Genomic DNA, 10,601 nt, shown 5'->3' on the forward strand with positions numbered 1-10,601 from the left:
CTCAAGCTGTAGTGTGCTTGCCTGGCATGCGTGTGGTGCTGGGTTCGATCTCCAGCACCAAATACAAACAAAGATGCTGTGTCTTCTGAAAACTAAAATGAATAAACAAATATTAAAATTCTCTCTCTCTCTCTCTCTCTCTCTCTCTCTCTCTCTCTTTAAAAAAAGAACCATGTTAGTTTTTTCAAAACTATCTTTATTTATTTTATATTTTAACCAAAATTTTTATCAATACATACACACATATTCTCTGGAGTCCCTACTGTCTTTCAGATATTTGGTTTGGTGTGCTTTGGTGCTCGGGCGGTGCTTTCCACTGAGTTATGTCCCCAGTCCTTCTTTTTCTTTTTGAGACAGGTGATATATCACTAATATCTCACTAAGTTGCTTATAGCCTTGCTATGTTGTTAAGGCTGTCTTTCAAATCACAATCCTCCTGACTCGCCTGTCTAGCCTCCAGTATATTTGCCACCATGCCTAGCTCCTTCAGATTATTACAATAACCTTCTCAACAACACTGCCAAGGCTACAGAAAATCTCTTTGACTGATGCATTTTATCCCTGTGGAAAGTTTATATGAAGTAGCCAATGTAGAACTATTATGTAAAGATTTATTGGAATAAACAGGAATCATTGTTTTTTAACCTCCTTTCTGAACTACTATTTGGTATCATATTTCATAAAAGCGCTGGGAAAAGAATGTAAATTCATTTGTTTGAAATCTACAGAGATTTACATAAGCTCAGTCACCTTTTGTTCTGGATATTGATACTTCAGGACATAGTAACATAAATAAAATATGTTAAATTTGAGACATTCAGTACACACATCCACACACACATACATCCAAACTCACAAAAAAAACTTTCTAGGAGCAATTGTTAGTTCTGGCATTATTACTAGTGTATCAGGGACATAGTAACATAAACAAAATATGTTAAATTTGAAACATTCAATACACACATACACACACCCACCAAAAAAACCCAAAAACTTTTTCTAGGAGGAATTGGTAGTTCTGGCCTTATTACTGGTGTATTAGGGTTGGGGCAGGATTCAGGAAGTGCTAAAATCTCACTCAAGCTAAGAGTAGTTTACTCGATTCCTCCTTATTTCACCTACAATTAAAGCTAGAGTGAACTTCATCTGTCAGCAACAGTAATTGGGAAAATATGCTGGCAGATGTTGTTTTGAGATAAATTGACAGCTTTGATATTTGGGTATTTTTGTGTCTTGGTCACAGCTGATGAAACGCTTGTGAAGGTGTTTATGGCTCCTAGATATCACCATTTTTTGTATCATTTCTTTCATATTTCCTTCTTTCTTTTTCTTTTCTTTTTTTTTTTTTGGTAGGGGGGTTGCTAGAGATTAAACCCAGGGCCTTGTGCATTCAAGGCAAGCCCTCTGAAAACTGAGCTACATCCTCAGCCCCTCTCTCACATTTCTGTTCACTAGAGCTGATGATGCTATTTGGGGATTTTGTCCCAAATGTGGTACATTTCTTAAGACTGGACTAATATCTAGTGTATCTAAATCTCTCTACTCACTCATGATTTTGCCAAAGAGACACTCACAGTAGTTTTTTTCCTTAAATGTATCTATAGATGAAGGGAGAGTGTCTCATTGAATATTCTGCTTTATTTTCAACATCATTCCCTCTTAATATTTGCTTTTTATAGTGTTGCTAAGATTGGAACTGACTATCTTGCACATTCTGCACACACACTCTAACAGTGAACTTTGCCACTATGTCCCATTTCTAACTTTAGGTTGGATGGATTCATTCATTAATGTTTAATGTTAGTTTTCATATGGTTAGTTTTACATACACCTTTCTATTGCTCTTAACAATACTATTGATCTACATATGGTTTCAGATTTGATTAATATTATGATTTATTGGTCTGTATTATTGCAATATAGTTTCATAATATACATTAAGGATGTCTCAGTACAATAACTATATTATTTGGTTTTTTAAAAAGATTTTGGGGTATTTCACATATATTTTATTTCTACGATAAGTTTATTTTTTTTGGTCCCTTCTTTTCTTTTATTTGGTACTTGGAATTAAACTCAGGGGAATTTTTCCACATCCCCAAGCCTATTTTGTATGACATTTAGAGACGGTGTCTCACTGAGTTGCTTAGGGCCTCACTTTTGCTGATGCTGGCTTTGAGCTCACAATACACCTTTCTTAGCCTACCAAGGTACTGGGATTACAACTGTGCACCAAAAGGTTCAGCTCTCTTCTTGTATTTAGAGAAAAACATGCTAAAATTTTGATAGTAAAACATTATATATTAAATTGAGTTAAAATAGTTGTCATTGTAATGATTAGTTTTATTTATGCACATGCTATTTTATGGGCTTTTGTAAATTTTTATTTAGTTTGTGATAAGTTCCACGTATTTTCCTTGAAATCCATTATACACGTGATGTATTTAACAGATGTAACTTCAATATAATACTTATGTGGTATTTTGTACTCTAATTAAACCAAAAATATTTCTGGGCTCCAGAAACCATTTTTTCTCAAACTGTATTATTTTTTTTATTTTTCTGAATCACCCCCTCTTTCCTCCTAAGCCCCAGATTTCCACTGCATTAACAAGTAGAGGTCTAGTCTTATGCCATCACATACTTGTACACTGTAATGGTACACACATACTATAATTTCCACAGGTCCAAGCAGCTTGGTGAGGAGTATTTCATATATGTGTGTGTGTGTGTGTGTGTGTGTGTGTGTGTTTGTGTGTGTGTGTGTATATATATATATATAGAGAGAGAATTTTCATTATGAAATAACAGCAATTTTTACTCCATCTTTAGTTCATGAGAATTTGTTTTGTGTCCTCATCAATACTTTGTATTCTTTTTGTTGTTGTTGTTTCTTACTGGAAATTTAAATTAGGGGCACACAGAGACTGAGTCACACATAGTTGCTTGGGGCCTTGCTAACTTTCTGAGGCTGGCCTTAAACTCAGGATTATTTTGCCTTAGCCTCACAATCCAATGGGATTAGAGGTATGTGCATTGAGACCTGGTTCTATTTTACTATTATATTGAAATATATATTACTTCTGAAAATAATATATTCTTGATATTAAGAAAGCATAGAATACCATTTTCCCCACAAATAAACCCCCCCCTTTTTTGGAAAAGATGTCAATTTTTTTTTTTTGGAAAAGATGTCAGTAGTGCCAAATGTATAATTTATTAATGTCTAAATGGCAAGTTCATTATTATTATTATTTTTATTATTATTCTATGTATTAGTTACAAAACTTTATCTCTTCATATTATTATAAGTTATATACTCTTTTCTATAACTTAATAGCATACATCAGTATGTATCAAAATGACCTTTGGGGGGGGGTTGGGAGGTGAGGGGAGGGATCATAGGGTTAGAAATGATGGTGAAATATGATGTATTTTGTTATATAAAGTACATGTACAAGGAAGTGAATTCATGTAAATATATTTTGTATAAAACCAGAGAAATAAAAAAATTTGCTCTTTATGTGTAATAAAAAGTGAAATGCATTCTGTTGTCATACATAATTTTAAAAGTATTTAAAATTTAAAGATAAATGATGGCATATGTTCTACCTGAAAATAAATACTACTCCTTTTAAAAATTGAAAAAAAGGGTCTGTTGGTCAGTTGTAAACTTTAGAAAGTATAAAATGTATCCTGAACATTTGGTAATACATAAACCTAGATATAGCTATTTATAGTGTTTTTAGCAAAATTAAAAGAAAAAATACTGTAGAGTTCATTTTTTGCAATGTATACTCATAATTATATGAGATGCATTTTATACATATACATATATACTATCATTATATATAATTAATAAATGATTAGTACATCTCACATTAACTACATTTATTTCAAATTAATTTGTCTTTTGAAAGCACCAATATACGACACTCTTTGATATATACTCTTGGCGTGTCTTCAAATTTGTCACTTTTATGTATTATGTTCTTTTCTTTATTCTCCTTTTATAGAATTTCTTTTTCCTATTATTGAGATTAATGAATTTTAAACAATTCAGTTTAACAGTGCAGTCTGTAGATTTTCTTTTTTAACCTAAGACAGAATACATCCCAAATAATAGGCTTACTGTTATGTAAATGACTTGAAAAACCTGCATATATAACACCCTGGCCTGACCTTACTCTGGACTATTAATATCTGGGTGGAGGGGATCTGAAAGTGATCCATGGAAAATCAGAACAGGGATGGGAAAGGATGTGAAATTGGTGGATATTTAGTATGTAGTAGGGAGTATTCATAAAAAAAGTATTGGTGGAACAGATACGGGTAGAGAATAAAAGTGCTCTGAAGGAAAGAGGGAAAGAATGACCAGCTCAAGAGTTCAGATTTAAAAAGTCTAATGGTGGATCAATGGTAGTATGAGGGTAAAGGGTAGTTTCTTTGGAGGCAGAAATAAGGTAGAAATAAAAGAAGAAGCTAAGTCTGGCATGAACCCCAAGAGAAAGAGTCAAATGAACACTACCCTCTATATTCACTATATATATATCAAACTTCTATAACATTAGATTAACACTACCCTCTATATTCACTATATATATATCAAACTTCTATAACATTAGATTAAAGTCAGCCAGCCTCAGCAACTTAGTGAGGCTCTAAGAAAAACAGCAAAATCCTTTTTCTTTATAGAACAATTTATTAAAGGCTGAGAGTGTTTCTTTGTGAAAAAGCATATCTGATTTCAATTTATCATATGAGAGAGACAGACAGAGAGAGAGAGAGAGAGAGAGAGAGAGAGAGAGATCTTGCAAAAATTAAAAAAAAAAACGTAATCAGTGACACTCTTAGTGTCAAGGATGTAAATAATTTAAAAGTAATAAAGAGCTAGTTGGAAATCTCACCTAGGTTATTAACTACTGCTTAGGAAGTTAGTATACTCTCCAAAATATAAAAGTGAGAGAGGAATTCTTTATTAAACTGTATATAAGAAAATAGAGGACTTTTTACACAGTTTTTAGTTGACAAAGACTGCGTCAATTTTAGTGGGTGATTAGGGTTCTGCCAAGATGATAAATCCTTGAGTTATTTGGAATAATGTGATTTTATCTACTCTTCATAAATGAAGATTGACGTGTAATATAAATCAGGCTTGGCAAAGAAAAAAACATTTCAATGAAAATTAAATGTATGAATAAAAACATAAAACAATATTTAACAAAATTTCAACATTCAGAATATTTATGCAATTATGTAATCACGAGTAATGTAAAAACAATGACAACTAAAGAATAAGAGAATTAATAAAAAAACAAATAAATATTGTAATGAATGAATTAATCACATGTAATGTGATTGAAATTGTCAAAGTCAGCTTGTAGCCATGAAAAAGTGTACAGGTACATAGAAATGGTGTTTACTACTTACTTAATTTATATGAACTATAAATTCCACTCCTAGGTGGGAAGAGTTGAACAAAGAACCATTCACCTGGCTCTCTCACTTGGGAACTGTGCAAAAAATTACCTTTTTCTTTCTCTCAAATTTTATTGCTGCTTCCAAGAACACTATCCTCTATATTCACACTGTCATTGTAGACTTGGAACCTGTGAACCCCACTACTGTTCAAGATTTTCTTCTTTTTCTTCATTGCTCTTTTCCTCCCTACCCCATATAATCCACCAATACTTATTTTGTATTGCAAAATCTACATACTCACGAATCACCAGTCTTATATCTTACTATATCCATTTCCTACCTTGTGCATGACACTTTGAGATCCCCTCCATCAAAACATCAATAGTCCAAAGTGATCAGAATGGGGGTAAAATTTGAAGAATATTAAAGGTCAGTTATACAACAAGAAAGCTATAAAAAGTGGGCTTCATTTAAAGGTGAAAATAAAAAGAAAATCTTTAGACTTCACTAGTTCAAATAAAGGATCAAAAATTTATGAGTCTCAATAATTTGAATTATACTTGTGAGTCACTTTTTTGGAGGAAGGAATATAAGGACATTGCTACTGAGTTTAAAGCTCAAACTGTGTTTTTACTAGACAAAGAATAGAAAGATTTAAACAATATTAAAATAATTGTGATATCATTTTCATAAAAATAGATATACATATTTATTCACAAATTGCTTTAATCTTATAAACAGTTATAAGTGTCAATACATTTCTCTCTGGGCTAGGTCCTATTATTGGAAGAAAATTTTGCCTTAAAATAACCCCATACAGAGGCATTTAATGCAATTAACAGGCTAATAATAATAATAATAATAATAATAATAATAATAATAATAAGAAGAAGAAGAAGAAGAAGAAGAAGAAGAAGAAGAAGAAGAAGAAGAATTGAGTTGGGGAGGATTTCAGGGTTGTGATGCATACCTGTAATATAAGTTACTTGAAAAAAAAATCACAGGAGAATTTCAAACACAGTCTGAAGACATATATGTACATATTATTTCTAAAATGTGTTTGTGAGTTATGTAGTGAGGGTGCACAAGTCCAATACACTGTCTTTTTATTTTCTTGAATATTTTTTGTTGTAGATGGACACAGTACCATTAGTAGTTTGTTGGCTTTTTAAAAATATTTTTAGTTTTGGGCGGACACAACATCTTTGTTTGTATGTGGTGCTGAGGATCCAACCTGGGCTGCCCACATGCCAGGAGAGTGCACTACCGCTTGAGCCACATCCCCTCTAGGTTGGCTTTTTAATGCGGTGCTGGGTGTTCAACCCAGTACCTCACACATGCTAGGGAAGTTCTCTACCACTGATCCATAGCCCTATTTTCCAAAGTCCTTTACTCAATTTTTTTTTTTGGGGGGGAGAGTATGCGTGTAGTACAAGGGATTGAATCCATGGCCTTATATCAGCAAAACAAGCACTCTACTGACTAAGCTATATTCTCAGCCCTGATCTGTAGTTGGTTAACAATGACAATGGAGCAGCTTGTCATTCAGACTTTGATTTTGTGCCCACTTGGCTCAGGTTGGAGGCAGTGCCTGAAGCCTTGACCAATCAGTCTCTTAGGTGAGAACTGTCCAATCCTCAGGCAGCCGGTGATGAGGGGAAGGGCTTCCACAATCTTCTGTTCCCTTGGTGTCTGGAGCTCGCCATTTTTTCAATCTTTTTGTAGGCTTCTTCTGTCCTGGATCTGGAGCCCAGGTGTCTGTTCTATGCAGAATCTGAAAACAAACCACAGGGAGAACGATGAGGACCCTGAAAGCCAGAAGATGGTAAGTGTGCCTTGCTACCTTGAGACTGGGTAGGAAGGTGGCTTAAAGCTGTCAGGAGTGGCAATGGTGGAAACTGGGAGTTGTGGCTAGTGACTCCTCATGGTCCTCTCCAGAGTCTTGTGACCACAGGGTCACTCTGTGGAAGCTTAACCTTCACCTCCCTCTGACTAGTCTAGTGAGGCATAGATTGGCAGTTGAAAACCTTGGCATTTTGTTCCATCATTGTATGGTGTTTTCAGCTACTTTCTGAAGCCCTATGTGAGCATCCATGTGCCATGAGTCCAGCATGTCCCAGATTGTGTGGAGAAGACTGGAATAATTATCAGGAGAGAACCCCAAATCCATTTCTTGTACTCCTGAATGAGAGAGGCTGCTGATTTAGGGCTTGTTACTCACGAGGGATTGTTTGTTTTTTTATTTAATTTATTTTTGTGTGTGTGAGTGTTTTTGTGTGTGTGTGTGTGTGTGTGTGTGTGTGTGTGTGTGTGTGTGTGTGTTGATTTCTTTTTGGTACCAGAAATTCAACCCGGAGGCATTCTTCCACTGATTCCCATCCCCACCCTTTTTTTTATATTTTTATTTAGAGACAGGGTCCCTTTGAGTTTCATAGGGTCTCATTAATTTGATGATGCTGGCTTTTAACTCATTCTCTTCATGAGTCCTGAGATTTTTAAATGTAGTGGAAGCGGTATCTCAAATCCAGAACAAAATTCTGAAATGCAGAACTTCAGTTGAGCTCTCCATAGGACTCAGAATAAACCCCTAGTTTTCTAGCTCTCTGTTCACATATCCAAATGTAGGATTCTCTGTTCACAGTGAATAAGTATAAAATAGAATAGATATTATAATGACCTTGCAATCAGGATAATGGGCCTCACTCAACAACACCTGGAGTCTAACTGGAAGATATATTAATTGGCACCATCAAGGCCTATTTCAAATGTAAAAGACCTTGAAACCCACTTGTGGGAACACCTTCAACAAATTCCTTTTTGAAGAAAAAAGGATGGGTCACTGAAAGGATGAAAGTGAAACCATATGGTAGTCAGGATGCCTTTCCAAAGCCTATTCTAAATGCATTTTGCTCCATGATCTGCCCAAAACCATCAGGAAACTTCTAAGTTGGCACACTAAAATGAGTTTTTTTTTTCTGATATCATTCCTCATACCAAATGATGGGAGTTCTATTTCTTCTTCCTTAAACAGATTTTTGTCTTCAAAATTTATGAGACAAGCACACAGATGCAATCAGCAAACTGAGAAACTTTGGTTCATCTGAAAACTCCATTTTCAGCATTATCAATCATTATTTTCTAATGTTTTATTTCAGATGTATGCATGGTTTATAATATTTTTCTTCAAGAACTGGAGGGAATTTTTTAAAAGATTTTAATTTATCATTCTGAGATTTTCACATGAGAAGAAAGCAAAATAAAATTAGAGAATATTGAAAAGAATGAATATCTTCTAAGTAAGGTTTATGTGTCCCAAATAAAGATTTTTTAAAACTTTAATGGGTCTTCAATTGAGGGTTTATTTGTTTATTTGTTAACTTGATAAGACTGTGGATTTGAATAATCAATTACTTTACCAAAGCAATCTTCAAAGAATCCATATTTGTGTCCACTTCTAGTATTGTTAAGAGCAACAGAAAGGACTACCTAAATTCAACCATGGGAAAAATAACATTGGACATGAAGGCATAAAACTGATCAATCTAAAGTTAAAATTTTGGACTGGTGGTACAATTCAAAGGTAAAGCATGTGTGCATAGTGTGCACGGTACTGGGTTACAACCTTAGCAACACACACAAAAAATGCAGATGTTAAGGGGGGAAATGATATTAAAAATAAAGCAAAATGTTAAAATTATGTATCATTCTTCAACCTATATACACAATTAATAAAAAGCTACTCATGTTATAAGTTTCTCTTTTTAAAGTCACAAATCAGTAGACGGATTAAGATACATTGGACAATCTAGAAAATATCTACCTTCAGTCAGCAGGAAATGCTGGAGTACACTGAGCGTTAGCTCTGTCTTGATCAAAGTACCTCATTTGGCACAAAATCCCTAATAGCCAGAATTACCCGCAGTAAAGAGGGCCTGCACATACCAGTGACCCTGAGTACTCTTCTCTAGGTGACCCTACCATAATGCCTTTGATCAGACAAATACAGACCTCTGTCATGCCAAAAGGAACTCCTCACACTACTGCTGTGATTGTCCTTCCAGGGCCAGAGGCTGGGTTGATCTACACACCCTACAAATACCTTACACATTGGCATCAGCCACTTCAGTCCTTGAGTACCCTTTGAACCCAATGGTGTATGAGGTGCAGTGTCTACTAAAGTTTGAAGGCACAATATGTGTATCCATCCTTTCCATAGAATTGTGATTGAAGGTGGAGCTGACACTGTCAACTAACCTATGAACTTCTATCTCTGAACTCTTTGCCCAAAAATGACCTGACCAGCCTGCCTGCTGATCACTTAAGTGATCATTGCCTTTGCTTTCCTGTGCTCAGTGCAGCAAGATGAGGGACTTGTTTGTTCATTTGTCTTACCATCTAGACAAACAAAATAAAAGAAAACATTGTCTTCCAGCTAAGCTTTTTGTTCACCAACTCCACCCCTGTGTAGATGAAAGTGGTTCTAGAACCTGTACTGAATAATAGTAAGGTATTAGGGACCAAATAATTCAAAGCACTGATGATCTTTCAATGTCTACCCCAAGAAACTGGTAAGAAGTCCTCCATGGGAAACATATGGCCCTTGACTACACAGTGACAGAGGGAGTAACAGTGAATGATTTCTAGGAAACTTTTCTTCTCATAGCAAAGGCACATTCTCTCTGAATTAACTGTGTGCTGATGCAACATTCATGAACTCGGTCAGGCAAGTCATTGGTGAAGTGATTTGAAAATATACAAATTTCATGTACTGTTCAGTCACTACAGTGCCCTCCAAGGGCAGAAGGTGCATTTTTAAAAATACATTTTCTCTCATATCTGAAGTATACGAAGATTATGCCATGAGAGAAAAACTTAAGAAGATGTTTTTAAAATAATGCCAAGAACAAAAGTCCAAAAAATGATTTTTTAAAATTTCAGAGTTATTTAAGAGCTAAAATTTAAGAGTCATTGGGATAGAAGAAGGCATAGAGGACCAAATCACAAGAATATACGATCTATTCAATGAAATAATACCAGAAATCTTTCCAAACACGAGGAATAAATTGGAAATCCAAATTCAAGAAGCCTACAGGATGCCAAATGTACAAAATCACAACAGATCCATATAAAGGCACAGTATAATGAAAATCCCAACATACAGAATAAGGAGAGAATTTTAA

Source organism: Callospermophilus lateralis, unplaced genomic scaffold (assembly GCF_048772815.1).
Source record: "Callospermophilus lateralis isolate mCalLat2 unplaced genomic scaffold, mCalLat2.hap1 Scaffold_73, whole genome shotgun sequence".
NCBI lineage: Eukaryota > Metazoa > Chordata > Mammalia > Rodentia > Sciuridae > Callospermophilus > Callospermophilus lateralis.